Source organism: Toxorhynchites rutilus, chromosome 1 (assembly GCF_029784135.1).
Source record: "Toxorhynchites rutilus septentrionalis strain SRP chromosome 1, ASM2978413v1, whole genome shotgun sequence".
Lineage (NCBI taxonomy): Eukaryota > Metazoa > Arthropoda > Insecta > Diptera > Culicidae > Toxorhynchites > Toxorhynchites rutilus.
The window spans coordinates 93,735,550-93,752,045 of NC_073744.1; positions in this window are offsets into that span (position 1 = coordinate 93,735,550).

Consider the following 16,496-nt stretch of genomic DNA (forward strand, 5'->3'; position numbering starts at 1 on the left):
TACTGTAGTGGCAACCATCCAAATCCGGCCATAACTTGACGGGTTGAACTACAATATTTTTTCCAAGGCATTCGTTGATGTATGACTGTCCGTTCATATGTTGGCTATGATGAGAATCAGAGTCTCACGGGAACAGCCAAAGATTCACTGCTAGATTATAAGTTTACCGGCAAACTTGTACGCAAAAATTGATTTATATTTCTGAAAAAAAACATCTCCGCGAACCCTGTCCCCATAAAACTTTTTGTCCTGGAAGCTGTTTGAAGTCCAAAGTAAAGCATATGCCCATAAGTATGTACCTGTAATGTTCTGCTTAACGGTCCTGTTTTGTTTACTTAACAGCCCAATATTTGAATGCTTTTGCCTGAACTTCCCGGATGCGTTTGGTCCGAACTGTACTGCGAACAGCATCGAGGGTAGTGACCGTATCCACTTCCGAAAATCCTGGCTCTGATTAGAACCCTTCATGACGTTCTGACACGGTTTCCGATCCTTCCAGGGACAATCGATCCTTGAAATGTTTCAGTAGACGGTGCTTTTAGCCACTCAGAACAAATCGGACCGCATTGAAAGCACCACTGAAAAAGGACCACTTTCAAAACAATCTTGTGTCGAAACAATACAGAACCGGCGCGCTGCTATAAGGCACTGATCCCGGGTTCTACATGGCTCAAACTTCATGTTAAACGGGGAACGGCCAAACCTGGTCGATTAAGAATCAAAGCTTTTACGCTGAAACCATAAAAAATTTGATCGTGACAGCACTTTTGAAGTATGGATAGGAACGTACGAAAACCGAAAGTTCCTTTTTTTCCAATCCCAATTCATACATGAAACCAATATCAACTAATTTCGCTTGCAAAGCCAAAGCAGAAGAAAATGTGTTTAGGAAATTATCCAAATTATTGAGTATGAAAGCAATACTAATCAAGAGCCCGTCAGAAGAACTGCAATATTTTTCACGTAGACACTTACATGAGAATAGAAGGACCATGCACTATGAAAGAATACCATCAGCATCAGGGCGATTTTTGTACCAGTGTTAAAAAAAAGTTTCATTTTGATCTGAAATAATAGGAAAAATATACATACAGTGTGATGGAATTTTAGCAATACTCATTCAAGATGTCATGTTCATCGATTTTTAGAATCCTTTTCGCACCATAAAAAAAAACGCCTACTACCTGAAAATATCATGTGTCATCGAACTGAATTCAGATAAATATACTAAGAGAATGAATTTATAATTTGTTCAATAAACGTATATAAATTTTATTTTCATTTTTAAAAACTTCCAACAATCTCTCACAATAACCACTCTACAATCTGCTTTTTGATTCAATCCGTTTTTCGAATTGATGAATTACGGATGGACTATGAATAAAAATAAAGGTATTTGAAAGAGATATCCGATGAACGATCGAACGATTAAGATCAGATCGATTATGGAAATTATATTAGTTATACTCAGAGTCTTAAACTAGTGAAATTGCTGTAGAAAAAGAGTATTGTTACCATACTTTATTTCCTTCTGTTCTTGAAACATCCAAACTATTCCAATAACGTGTCACCATGGCAAACCTCCCAAGTTCACATTCGAAAGATGGAATCACGAAAGGCAAACCTACGGCAAACACCGCCAACCTTCATGTCGAGCCACGCCTGCCTCTAATGGGAAAAAAACCTTAACAGCGTGAAGTCAGTTCAATTCCCCGACGGTGCTGGTGCTGTTGTAAATATAGAATTTTTCATCTAGGGAAGAATATGCAGATGGTTCCCGAAAATTTGAACGTAGCGACGGGCAAATTTTTCACTTCCATTTGTAACATCGTGGCTCTATCGGTTACATTTTCATCACTTTCTCCTCTCAGATGGTTCTCACTTTGAAAATATTTCTTGATAGCAATACTTTATGCAATTAATTCACATTACTTTTTCAAATTATCCAAATGAAAATAACAAAGTTTCATAAATATATTAATTTTGTATTTCAGTCTCCAAAAGCTAAGTTTTATCCGAACATTTATTTATATTTGACTGACCGTATACAAATAGTATGATTCAATGGAAATCCAGATGTAACAAGTATTGCTTTCGAAGCCATTTCAATAGCTTGACGTCTATCTCTATCTTTTATATTTAAGTAGGAGCAGCAGCGTAGTGTGACCTATTTGGGCGCCAAAATCCTAGAATTTTCAATATCAATTATTTCCCCGTATTATATTCCATCTTTCAATTGAGTAACAATACTATAAGTGGGTTATATCTTTGATATAACCGCAAGGTGGACGTAGGACTAACGTTCGAATAAAGTGATTATCAGTGATTTTTTTAAGCGGAAAAGAATTGTTAACGCTCAAAGGAGGAATCGATTCCTCCTCGGAAATACCCCCCTTCCGATCATCTCAATTGTCGGGCTTGGACAATTGAAATCATCGGTCGATAGCGTTGCTCCATTTGCTCCGTCTTTTTTGTTCTTACTGATTTGATAGATTCGACCAAACACAACAGTGCCACCGTGTACGGGGCAGAAGTTTTACTGAATCAAATAGATTTTAAGTTTCTTCGTTCTCTGGAACTTTGGGAAATAATCCTAAATAGTATAGACAAAGTGAATGAATCGTTACAATCCAGAGGTCTTATACCTTAGACGTAGCCAGTGCATCATTCGAGAAAATGAAGGAGGAAGCATCTAATCATGTCATTCAGTACGCAAAAGAAAAGGTTATTCAACTCGGTATCCCCAACAATTTTAAAGCTACTCGACCACGGAAAACCAAAAAAAACTGGAAACTCCACAGCCCTTCTAACGAGTCAAGATAGTTTTCGGCTGGAGGTTATCTCTATATTCGAGAAAATTATATTGCAGTTGGTAAGGCTATATAGGATCGGATTTTTTATTTATAACGGAAGACGGGCTAACATCTATGATCAATTGCGGCATATTTCGGATGGAAGTATTTTTCAGACCTTGATACAGACGAACTTGTGTCAGAAGTGGAAGTGTTCAAGACGTATATGAAGAATCTATTCCCTGACCATCCTGAACATTGTTCTCGGATTTTCTTTCGAAGTAGTTTCTCCTAAAATCGAGAGGGTGCTATGAATTTTCGCTAGCAGACAGTGGCATCGTACGAACGCAAATTGTTTACAGTTGTGGTTTTCTCAAAATATCACAATCTCAAAACTAGTGAAAAATCGAAAGAAAGTGGTACTTTTTTGAGGCGCCATTTTCATAGTTTGCCGGGGCGCTGTCTACCTAACTACGCCGCTGAGTAATAGTAATGGTACATTAACACGGTTGAAAGCTTTACTAAAGTCAGTGCTTCAACTTGATTACCATCATCCATTATATTCAAAATGAACTTGACCAATTCCAGCAAATTTGTTGTTGTTGAGCGTCTTTAAATAATTCTTAATAATGTTTGAACACCTTCGAACAATGGTATTAAGCTGGAAAATCAGTCCCCCAACCCCAACAGATGTCAACATGTAAAAAACTTAGGTGTAGTCTTAGATTCCAAACTAACCTTCGTCGATCATTATGATACTATCATACATAGAGATAATAATGGGTTGAGCTTTATTAAACGCTCTGTCTATAATTTCCAGTACACAATAAAACATAGTACATAACAAACATCAGGTCAGTTCTCGAATATTGTAGTATTATATGGTCCCCGTACATAACTTCACACGAAGACACAATTGAATATGTAAAAAAACAATTTTTATTTTTTGCTCTTCGTAAACTAGGCTGGTCTTGTCTCCCCCATATGAAGAACTTTGCTTGCTAATTAACATGAAAAGCTTAAAAAACATTGAAACTTTGCCATGATTCTATTCATTATTGACATCATACCACAACGAGTGGACTCAGTAGAAATATTGGGAAACCTAAATTTTTAGGCACCCATCTGAGAAACTCTAACATTTTCAACTTAAATTACCGAAGAACAAATCACGCCGGATAGAGTTTCATCATCCTTTGTAATTGTAACCGCGAAAAAAAATTGATGTAACCATGTCAAGGTCATTACTGAAAGACTTAATAAATCTATAATAATAAGACTAATGTAATATAATATAAAATAAATAAGACTCTCTTAATAAAATGGCGACTTCAATCGAAATAAAATAGACTTCATTCCCGATAACAATAATGAATGCATTCTACTTCCAGTCGTCGGGGAAAATGAAACCCTCCATTATATATTTGACGAAATTGCACATCTCGGTCTTAATCAAGTAAATCACGTGTAAAATTCCCAAAATAATTTATTAGACATGATATTCACTAACATCACCGACGACTTTTGTGAGAATGAGTCCATGACTTTGGAAAAATGAAAACTTTCACAAAGCAATTGAATACTCAGTCTTTATACAAAAAAGACAATTGCCCATCGACTGGGAGTATGAAGAAGTACCGGAATAATACAAGACGAACTTTGAAGTTATCAAATGTAGTCTACAAGCCAGAGAATGGCAAACTTTATTAAACAGCGAACGAGATGTACACTTATCCGTACATATTCTTCACAAAATTCTGAACAACATGGTATCAAAATTTGTGCCGAAGAAATTCAACCAGCAAATATCCTATTTGGTTTAACGCTCAATAATAAATTTAAAGAATAGAAAACAAAAAGCACACCAAAAATAGAAAATAGACAAAAATCGTCAACATTTGCTGGAATATCAAAATATTAAAATTAAAAAAAATCATAAATTAAAATAAATAGGTAAAGTCTAATCTCAAAAGCAACAACTTCCCATCGCTTCCCATCAACATTCCCATTTGTAATTTGCAAATTTCTTTTAGGGAGTATATACCACATTTTCAGGAGAAAATCGCGATCGGGACTAATTTTAATTTTTACCGGAATACCCTAAAGACATATCGGTGAACTATCTTTCACATCAAGGAATATGACATGCATTAAAGAAATTAGACGGAACGAAAGGACCAGGAACTGAGAGAAAAGCACCTCTATAAACTGGAATATTCCCTGAAAATAGGGAAACAATCTTTTTTGGTACCCATCTCTAAATCAGGTGCTAAATCTGACGTACGTAATTATCGTGGAGTTGCCATTATCTCTTGCATTCCTAAACTATACGAAGCAATAGTGAATAAAAAAGTCTTCCAACAAGTAAAGAATAGAATAACGTGTATGCAACATGGCTTCTAATAGCTTTATTGTGTATGGGTCCTGGAAGTTATGCGAGAAGTGTTTGACAAAACTTAACACACTTTAATGATTACAAAGTTGTAGCATTTTATGAACGGGATTTCACAGTCCAGGCCGTTCACAGTCACAGGCCGTTCAACTGCAACTAATCTGTTGGCATTTGTGAATTTTATTTTGAATGCAATGAAAAATGGCAAACACGTAGAAGTTTATTTCACTGACTTCAGTAAAGCACTTTGACCGCATAGACATTCCATTACTACTTTTCAAATTGCAGAGAATTGGAATGGAACAAGGACTCCTCAACTGGCTCAATTCTTATAAAACAAATCGTGAACAAATTGTTCATTTTCAAAATTCTCTCTTAAATTCAGTAAAAGTCACTTCGGGAGTCCCACAAGGCTGTCATCCTTTTCTCTCGGTCTTCTTCTTTTCATTGTGTACGTTAATGACATCACATTCGTATATATTACTGTTCTGGAATACTGTAGCATCGTTTGGAATCCGTATATGGTCGTATATGAAGGACGCATTGAGCCAGTCCAGAAACAATTTCTTCTATTTGCACTTCATAAACTGAAGTGGACCTCATTTCCACTTGCTTCATATAAAGCACGCTACATGCTCCAAGTACTAAAAGATCGCCGAGAATTTGCAATGCTTTCTTTGGTTAATAACGAGTACAATCAGCTGAATTACTAGAAAAACTAAATTTCTACCTACCTGGACGTCAACTAAGAACACGCAATTTGTTTCTAACCGAAACATCCAGAACAAATCTCATTTCTAGAGAAAGATTAGAGCGACGAACGGAAGCCTGGTTCAGTCCGCCTAACAGTGCTACGCGATCTAAAGTGCAGCAAAAGCTGAAGAGGAAGTTAAAAGGAAAAGGTTAAAAATATCTTTCCAGCGAAACGCAACGTGGTCATAAAGGATGACGAGACCTACTTGACCCTGGTTGAAAACGTTTGGCAGATGACCGGGTACTTTACGTACCAAGGTGCTAAGCGATCACGTTAAATATACGACCCACATCAAGTTCCCGAAGAAGGTCTGTGAAGGACGATCAGCGAGAAGAGTAAGTCCAAGCCGCTGTACTCGAAAGAGGATGTTGTCATAAGGCCGGAAATGGCCTCAGCCCATTTTGCCAAGAGATCACTGGAAGAGATGGACCGGCGTATGCTAAACGTTGTACCGAACACCGTAAATACTTCCCCCAGCGGCGATCGATAGAAAATGTTTGGGCGAACCTATAACGGAAGTTCTAATATTTTCGTGATAAAACCGAAAAGCAGCTGATACGCAAGCCCACGAAAGAGCTGAAGAACATGCCGACATTCGTCATTTCATCGGCCATGGCTAAAGATCCGGCCAGCTGCCAAATCGTCAAAGCATTATCGTAGAAAACTTAATAAACCATTAACTCCTTTCCAGGAATTTGATCGAAAACTGCCAGGTCAGTACGTTTCGTCGTCCATAACCACATAATCGTGTTTTGTTAACAATGTTTTTTTTCAATTTTTTTCTGTCTAGCGCTTCTTCAAATTTCGCTTTGCTTGTTGAGTCCGACACAATCTGGGCCTTAATTTTCTTCAATTCAGCCCTCATCTTTTTTTTATCAACAAATCAACCTGTCAACCAATGCCTACTGTGGTTCCAAAGGCTGTTTTTTGAGCATATAGTTTCATTTTACAGCATTCTATTTACAGATAAAGTCTGCTTCATTTAATATTGGAACAAATTCTTTTGCTCATTGTGGCGCTCCTAGTGGACGGATTTGGAAACTTTTTTCACCCACGTGTCCGGAAATTCATCACCTTTCACCATGTATTTATGTCATAACACCAAACGATAGCATTTTGTAAACAACCGCCATGGAAGCCGAACGGAGAGATAAAATTGTGCACAGTTTTCTTGAAAATCCATTGCTGTCGGCATCTAAGCTAGCTAAACAGCTTAAAATGCCCAGAAATACCGTATGGTGTGTTATCAAGCAGTACAAGGAAACATTGATGACGGCTCGGAAGCCGCATTCGAAGCGTCGGAGTGGAACTGTCAACCGGAAACTGCGTGGGAAAGTCATCAAGGCCGTCAAGAGGAATCCAAATCTTTCAGACCGCGATTTGGCCAATAAGTTCCAGGCCGCTCACAGTACGGTGCGACGAATTCGTCTCCGGGAAGGAATAAGGTCATTCCGATCCAGCAAACAGCCAAATCGGACGCTGAAGCAGAACAATGTGGCCAGAATCCGTGCTCGAAAGCTGTACGACCAAGTGCTGACCAAGTTCCACGGATGTATTCTGATGGACGATGAGACCTACGTGAAGGCGGACTTTGGGCAAATCCCAGGTCAAAAATTTTATTTGGCGACGGCTCGGGGGGATGTACCTGCAAAATTTAAGTTCGTGTTTGCGGATAAATTCGCCCGCAAGTACATGATTTGGCAGGGGATATGCAGTTATGGACAGAAAACCAAAGTCTTTCTCACTGACAAGACAATGACATCAGAAGTCTACAAAAAAGAGTGCCTACAGAAACGGATTCTGCCGTTTATTCGTGCCCACGACCGTCCAGTAATGTTTTGGCCGGACCTCGCAAGCTGCCATTACAGCAAAACGGTTATGGAATGGTACGCAACGAACGGGGTCAGCGTAATACCGAAGGACCTCAACCCCCCAAACTGCCCCCAGTTCCGGCCAATAGAGAAATACTGGGCAATCACGAAGCGGAGGCTTGAGGCAAAGGGAAAACTTGTTAGGAACATGACTCAAATGAAGAACTGGTGGAATCAAATCGCCAAAACGGTGGACGAAAAGGGTGTGCGCCGCCTAATGTGCCGTATTACGGGAAAAGTACGAGAATTTCTTCGAAACAGCAATGAATAATTTTTTTAATTTTTTTTTTATGAAAGAGTAAAGAAATTTGTATGAAAAACAAATTATGAATTCGTTAATAAATGACTGAACTACACGTAATTGTTTGTGTTCCAATATTAAATGAAGCAGACTTTAAAACACAAACAAATTGAAATTTATTATGCTATTCATGCTATTTATTTTTTTAAAGATTATTTCATGTGAATGTTAGCCACGGCTATGTTTTAGATGACCTATTTGTGGAATCCAATTTTGTGTTATTTTTTGAGCATATCGACGAATCGTTTTCTTGTTACCAATCAGAAGAAGAGTAATAATCCGGAGAGGTTTTGTCCAGCGAATATTGCGGTTCTTGCTGTCATATTAAATGCTCATGAGCCCAAATTGGTCGCAGAATCTTTAATTCCAATGCTCATTCCCACCGTGAATGCTACTAAATAATGTTGATGTCTATTTTTGTTTGTTTCCACTCTGAACGGGATTCAAACTCAATGTCGATACGGGCTGGTTTTGCCCTTACTCGATTATCTGTGGATAATATAAACAAACAAGAGATGTTCGCCTCATATAAATGAAAATGTTAAGGCTAAGTTACAGCGACAAACAGCTGCAAATAATTCACACGAAGCGGTAAAATACAAGAAACAACTTCACGAACTGTATTTGATGGAGCATTGTCGTCCACTAGTAAACGATAAGTTTCCGCTGCACTTGTTCTTCGCAACAAAACTTCTCGTAAACCTTCATTATGAGGATTGATGAGGATCATGCTAATTTTAGAAAATTTCGATATCATAAAATTACTGGTTTTTTAAGCTGAAACCGTCATTTTGATGAACTTGCTGTCAAAATATGAGATGCCATTGCTGCCAATCCAGCGGAAATGATGCACAATTGGAGCTTGCGTATACACCAGTGCAAAAAAAAAGCCGCGGCGATCATTGTATTAATGAAATCAACACAAGTAACCCTATATTGAACATATTAATAAGTAAGATATGGCTTTTGAAGATAAAGACGAATGAGACAAAGTCCAAAAAAAATTGTATACTTAAAAAAATTGGTCAATTAGAAAATTTCCATTGACCATACTCTTTTTTGAAATTATAATTAGGCTACACAGAAGATTATTCATATTTTTTCCACCTGACTGATTAAGGGCCAGTATGATTATACACATGTACCGTTTGTCCCTGTTCAAAATTACTTGACTAGCGCTACGAATTGACAACATTGGTCGATAATGACTTGCTAACATATCTAAAATCACCAAGGTGAGAAAATTCCACATAAATGAATAATGAAAAAACAGTGTTCATGTAGTGGCAAAAAGCGAACAACATTACGTATATGGATTTATGATAATCACATTGATCAATAAATTATATTCAAATGAAATGAAATGGTTTATAAAAAGGAGATTTTTATAGTCAATAATAAGTTCATTATTGTCTGCAAATCGAAAAATTATATACTCATCTCATCGAACCCGCAGCGGTTCGTTGTGCGCAATGAAGAATCGCCATCACGGGCCTGGCCGATCCTTTGGTAAATTCGCTTCGAAGTGAATTTTTCTCTTTCCTGTACACACGGGATTCTTTTGTCCGCGGTAGAGACATTGGTGCAAGATGGACATCAAAGGTGCATGTGAGTCGATCCAAGGCAGCTTAGCTACGCCAGAAATTAAAAATAAGAAGTATGAGTCAAAAAAGATAAATGTGTTTGCTTTTGAGCATCAAGTAGGCCTTGAGAGTACGGAATTACGTTTTAACGATACTGGAGAGATCATCTTGCAAATGATTTTCCTCAAGCCTACTGCGAGCATCGGACACATTCGGTAACATAATCTCATACAAACATTTAAACACATTATTAAAATGTTTCGGAATTTATGCATTCTAAATTAAATGCAGCTTAATTTATGACATTTTCTGTTGCTGCGAGAACAAGAAGGCAACATTATGTTCCTTCAAAAATCAACAACTGTTTTTCGCTGAGTGCAGTGCACGTTAGGATTGGGATCACCAAAACACTGAATTACGCATATGACTGTGTGCATCGGTATCAAAATTAGACACCTTCGGCTCGTGATTTTGATATAAATATACATACAATATCTTCACACCTAATTCGAAACAGCGCATCACAGCCAAGCGATGCGGATTTGTACGCATTAATGAATAATGAAATGGATTCAAGAAAATAGATTTTCAAACACATCTGTTTCGTATGGCCCGAAGGCAAAGCCGAGAACGATCAATCATCTTCATTTGCTTATTCAGTTTCTACTCCAGCGATAAGCATGTTATGCAGACGAGACTATAGTGTACAAAATTCCAAATTTGAAATCATTTGCCGCTGTCTGCAAGCTGGCTCACGAGGAATAATATTCATCGCAGGAATTTTAAGGTTTCTGCTCTTTAGAAGTTCAAAATGATACGGCCTCCAAAAACACATCCACTGTTTCTCAGCAATGGAAGAAAAAAAAATGCAAGAAAAAAAAACAACTGCCTGAATTCTGGTGTGATAGCATCCGTCGTTCACGTATCGTAACCGAAAACTGTGATACACTTTCGATAGAAAATCGCAACAAGTGATATATGAATAAAAGTAAAAGAAATGGGCCAATATTATGTGCAAAATTACACCTGTGTGAAAAAACAATTATTAAAATGAGGCATAGTGCACTACAATAGATCAAACTAATGGTCGCAGTGGTACAAAGCTCCTACAGAAGATAGAACAACCCGTAGAAAATCTGGAAGTTAATAATCACATATCAAAATGGCACAAAATATACATGTAATATTGTGATTGAATGCATGAATAAACGATCAAGTTATAATGTGGCTCAGTCAAACGAAAAAATGCCAATATCACAATTACGCAAGGTGCGTTGCTCAAAAACAACGATTTATTGATTTAAAAACAGTCATAGAATACATTCAATATACTTAGTAAAATTAAATAAATGATGAAAACCGAAAGAATAAAATGGAATGTAAATCAATGTCGTCTTCACTTTTGTATGTCGATTAATGATGCTAATATGACATAGACAGCTTTACTTTATCCTGAATGGGAACCCTGTAATCATTAACACTATGATTCTCCGGCGATCAAAGCAATGCAAAGCAATGCTCTTACAATGCCTTCTATAATCTGTATATTTTTACCTTTTTGTCATTTTCGCTGAATATGTTATGGAATCATAGGATTTTCCACATAGGAACAAATAAAATTAGCTATATTAGAATCGCTTATTTTTGAAATACACACATGGAATTTTCAAGATTGTGCAGTGTTTAGTATTTACCCGTTCAAGGTTAACGACGCGTACTAACCATCGTTATATTTCCTAATATTTTACAACAGAACTAGAAAACCAAAAAAAGGAGATGTTAAAAAGGAGATGTATAGATTCCTCACAGACTGAACCGTCTAACCTTACGTATCGAATTAACATCAGCAATGCTTTATTAATGCGTTAGCTTATAATGAATATCTACAAAAAAAATTCTGAAAGCCACCTGATACTGTTTTCAACAAAAAAAAAATAAAAGTTTATCTGTACCCGAAGAATAGTGAAAATTCGTTGAAATTCATTTTATATACTACTTTATAAAAAACATATTCACATAAAGTCAAAACTTGAACAAAAAAAACGCGAAAAACTTTTTCCCAACAACCAATATCATTATTATCCCCCACAAGTCTCATTGCTGATGAATAGCATGTGATTATAATTAGGTATGTTTGTGCTAGCACAACTGGGCGGTTTTATAGTTGAAGGTGGTGATATAATTATACACATATATACCCACCACTCAGAGTGGAGAGCTTTCATTCAGCTGCTTCGTAGGCCGGTTTTCTCCATTATGATAGAAGAAGTGATAAGATGTTGGATGGAGCCGCACATCCCCGCGACAGCCACACACAGCAGTCAGTCCCCTATATATTAACCATATTTTTCGTGACTGGAGAAGAGCGAAGAAAAATAATTGTTCGTATTACTTCGTGAGATAAACCGTGTAAATATTTTCGCGAAAAAGCAATTAAAATTTAACACTCTGCATCCTATCCGGTGTTGACTTTTATATTTTCATGCGGATTTTGGTAATTCGACCAAATGTGGGATGACGCTAAAAAGTATCAATTATTTCCGAATGCAACAAAGAGTGGTTTTCATAATCTGCTTTACAACAGTAAAAGTTCTATGATAGAAATTGACAATTAGCTAAAACAAAGCATGTATCATTCATAAGGTAAAGTATGTTGGTTTGCTCAGTCGAAAATTTGATCATGGTTTGTCCACTTTTTTGAATGCACTAGCTCAGCTATACCAAATCAGGTATTCAAATGTTTCCAAACATATAAATAAAATAGTCTTGTCCATGTTTTACAGTAGTTTTATAGAATATTTTCACGGATTCACATGTTTTAAAGGTCTATAAAGTCTACCTTCTTTTAAAGCGCCCCTCATTTGAGCTTACTTTTAATCAACCACCAGATGATTATTAGGTACGCATTGAGTTTTTTTCTGGATTATAACACTTACAAATTTTGTGAACATCAAGCTTGCACACCATTTGGATCAGATTTATATACCGTTCCGAATCATATTTCGGACACTTATGATGCAGAAAACAAATCTAAACTTTATGCACAGGTATTATTTGGTAGATATTTTTAATAAATTAGTTCAGTATGCTTTCAAGCTTTCTATTTTGGTACCTATTTGATTGAAAACATAATAAAATCATCGAATAAAATGCTTTTCAAATGAAGCAAATAAGAATCAAACTTCGGACACTTAATCAAATTTTGGACAGATTGAATTCAAATTTCGGACACATTATTTTGTAATTTTATGGACGAAAATTACATTACACTTGATTATATTTTATAGTCAACTGCGAAACACTTACCAAGCAATCACAGTAAACTGTTAACGATGATGAGAACTGATGAAACACGGGATAAATTTACGTGCTCACGCAAAACAAACGTCAAACACAAACGATAATGATTGGTGCTGTTGAATTTTTTCCTACTATGTGATAATTCAAATGTTATCTTGTTTATATGTGATTTTCATTAAGAAAAATCGATTTGCATTTACTAGTTGCGTGAAAACACCATAAATCGGACAAACCAAAATCGTTTTCCATCCAAAACGTCTGGACTAGGACTTAAATAAGGATCGATCTTGACGGATCAATTTTCTGAATGGCTTGGGGATCGATCCACTGAATAAATCGGTACCAAAGAATCGATCTTTGATAAATCGAATGCCTTTTTTCCAATCTATTTACTTGTTCCAACATGGAATAAACATTTCACATTTCTATTCAAACATGAAAGACATTTTATTTTAATTATCAGAATAAAGGTCACAAAAAAACTTGAAAGGTGTATATTGTATAATGTATTTGTTGTATATTATTTTTTCAGGGTATTCATCTTGTACAGTCATGAAATTATTTAATTAAATAAATTAATTGAAAATTATCATTAGAGATTCAGCAAATGATATCTATCCAGAACTCCGCTGACAATAATACCAAAAAATACAACCGTGGTATACGTCTGGCATCTAGCAGTCCTAGTTCTAGAGAAGAACGCTCCAGCTGGATCTAATGTCACCATCCAATTTCGTCACAATTTTCACTGTCAGTCTAGTGAATGTGATGGTGTAAATATAACTTGTGGTCACTTGTTTTTAAGGGCCAAACTTACAAAACTGCTTCTACTAAATTTACGATCACTAATTTGACAAACTTGGAAGGGATCCAATATTTATGAAATTTGTCAGGTGATTTTTTGTGAGATTAAAATCAATGTTCGCTGAAAGACATATTTACAAAAAAAAAATCTGCGATCAGAAAAAAAAGATCGGAAAGAAAAGATCGATCTTCGTGATTTTTTTGAGTACAAAGAATCGATCCAAAAAATCGGGAATCGGAGAAGGGAAAAGATCGATCTTCTAAATATCGATCCAAGATCGCCCAATCCTAGTCTGGACAGGAAAGTCGCCCATAAAATTGCTTCCAATTTAATTAATCCGAATATAGCACTTACACCGTGTCCAATACCTTAAACTTTTTTTTTGGAATAAGTGCACCCAGGTTTGGTAGCAGGCTTAAAAACGTTTCATAAGTTTGAAAAATCTGAGAGCGAAGCTTTCTGCTGTTTATCGAACCATTAGGAATCGTGAGACTTCCCCCTTGGATAGGCTGACCAAACGTCCGTTTTGAACAGGACAGTACCGTTTTTTCGATCATTTGTGGTTGTCCCGATTTTTTACCAATCTGTACCGTATTTTGAGTATATAAAATATATATAATTATTTCTTCATCATTATTATCAATGCTTTTCTTTCGAATTTGGATTTTAAATTTGCGTTCGCAGGGAAAGAGTTTGTCTGCCAATTGTGTGTTAAGGCAGAATAATTGAAGTGTTTTTGCGACTTCCATTGGACTTTCTATCGAGAGGATTCTCAATATTTTTATCCAATTTCCTTCCTATTTTCATTCACAAGAAGAACGTCTTGTTGTACTACGCGATCAATTTGAAAACAAGGGTCTCAAACTACGGTTACTTTTCACCACAGATCGTTAGTGTCCTTTCAAACATAATTTGACCTTCTTTAGACAATGTTGCTGAAATTGCTGTTAATTTTGATCATTTTCTTAGTATTCTTCCACCCAAAAAGGAGGAAATGTTTTTGGCTAATGAGGTCCAAATTATTCTGAAAAGTCTAGTTGAATATGGAATACAGGGAGACAAAATTTCTTCGATTTTATTCAAAGTAGCATCAACACATTTTGTTTGATGAGCGGACAATGATTAGAGGAATTGGAATTGTTGAGATAAAAAGTTGGGACAAAGATCCGTACCAGTTGTAATTACTGAACGTTGGTCTGGATTTTAAAAAAATATGATAAAATTTTCTAAAATCATATTTTCTTTCGTAAAGTTGCTCCTTTATCTGAATGTACTTTCGTTCTAGAGAACAGTTACATCCAAGAATGTCTAATTGTTTGGTTTTTTTATGGTTTCATTCACTCAATAAAACTAGGGGTGCTATAAATAGTCGACGGTGACAGACGAATTCGCGCAAATTCGCTGGTTCAGGTCAATCACGGAGAGCAACTACGAAGTGTACAGTCTACCAAAGCTCAAGCTCAGAAGATGATCACTTCTCGATGGAATCCGATGGGTAAAAGAATGGGCTAGCGATGGCCAATGCTTTGTATAATGTTTTTATTCATTTTATCATTTAAATAAATGTATTTTTCATGCAAAAAACGGGGCGATTTATGTTGCACACCCTATATTATGACATAACAGTTTTCATGGCGTCCCGTTTTTATTCCTGAGCTATTTTGTCAACCTACCATTGGATGACCGGAAAAGATCCGGCAGAAGACGTTCAACAAGGACTGAGCAAATAATCAAGAACGCCAGGGAGTGAAACAATGTTTTGAAATCGACAATGCACGATATGCTCAAACATTACCTGAGATGCCAAACTTTAATGAAACGTAAAATTCAAGAAGTTACGGAAGCTTCGAAGAAGAAACGGTTCAAAGGGGCCTCCTACTGTCACGACACGGTGGACAAGACTTTGTTCTTTCGGATGACAAGTTAATTGTCCTGCAGCAGTCTCGCCCAAAACAACAGATTGTGGGCCTACCGTTCAAGGAATATCCTAGATAGTGGGAAAATATTCCACTGTTCCAAAGCGGGATGCATTCGTGATGGTTTGGGTGAGTATTTGTAAACGTGTTAAACCAAGCATGGAAAGGGTAACACGGGGTGAGTTGGACATACGGGGTGATTTGGACCACCCCTTTATCTCAAAAAGTACGGCTCAACTTGGATTTTTATAATGTCATGTCTATTATTGAATTGTCAAAAAATGTGAATTTTCCGATCGTGGTTTTAAGGTTTTTCCCGCTGATTAAACAATCTTTTCGTGTATTGTGCAGTAAAGTTCTGTTCGTCTACAGAAGAGGAACAATTTGATGCAGCGAAACTGTAAGTTTGATAACAATGAATGAAATTAATTGCATTTTAATTTTTGCATGTTGTGTGGGGTGACATGGACAGCTTTCTGTGGGGTGAATTGGTCCTATTTTTTTTTTATATAAATCGTTTATTTTTACAGGCTCAGTTACATTAGTTTAAAGGAGCCGAATTCTTAAATATATGTTTTAAAACTATACATAAATAATTTTCCTAACACTATGGTTAGTGGAAAACCGATTACTCGCGGTTTACTCAAGTTTAGAGGGTGACATATTCTTTCAGGAAAGGGATGGGATATAAGGGAATTGTTACAATGTTGATGATCACACTCGATTCTTAAATCTATTCGTATATCTATTGTATATTTACATTTCAACTTATTTTGCTGTTT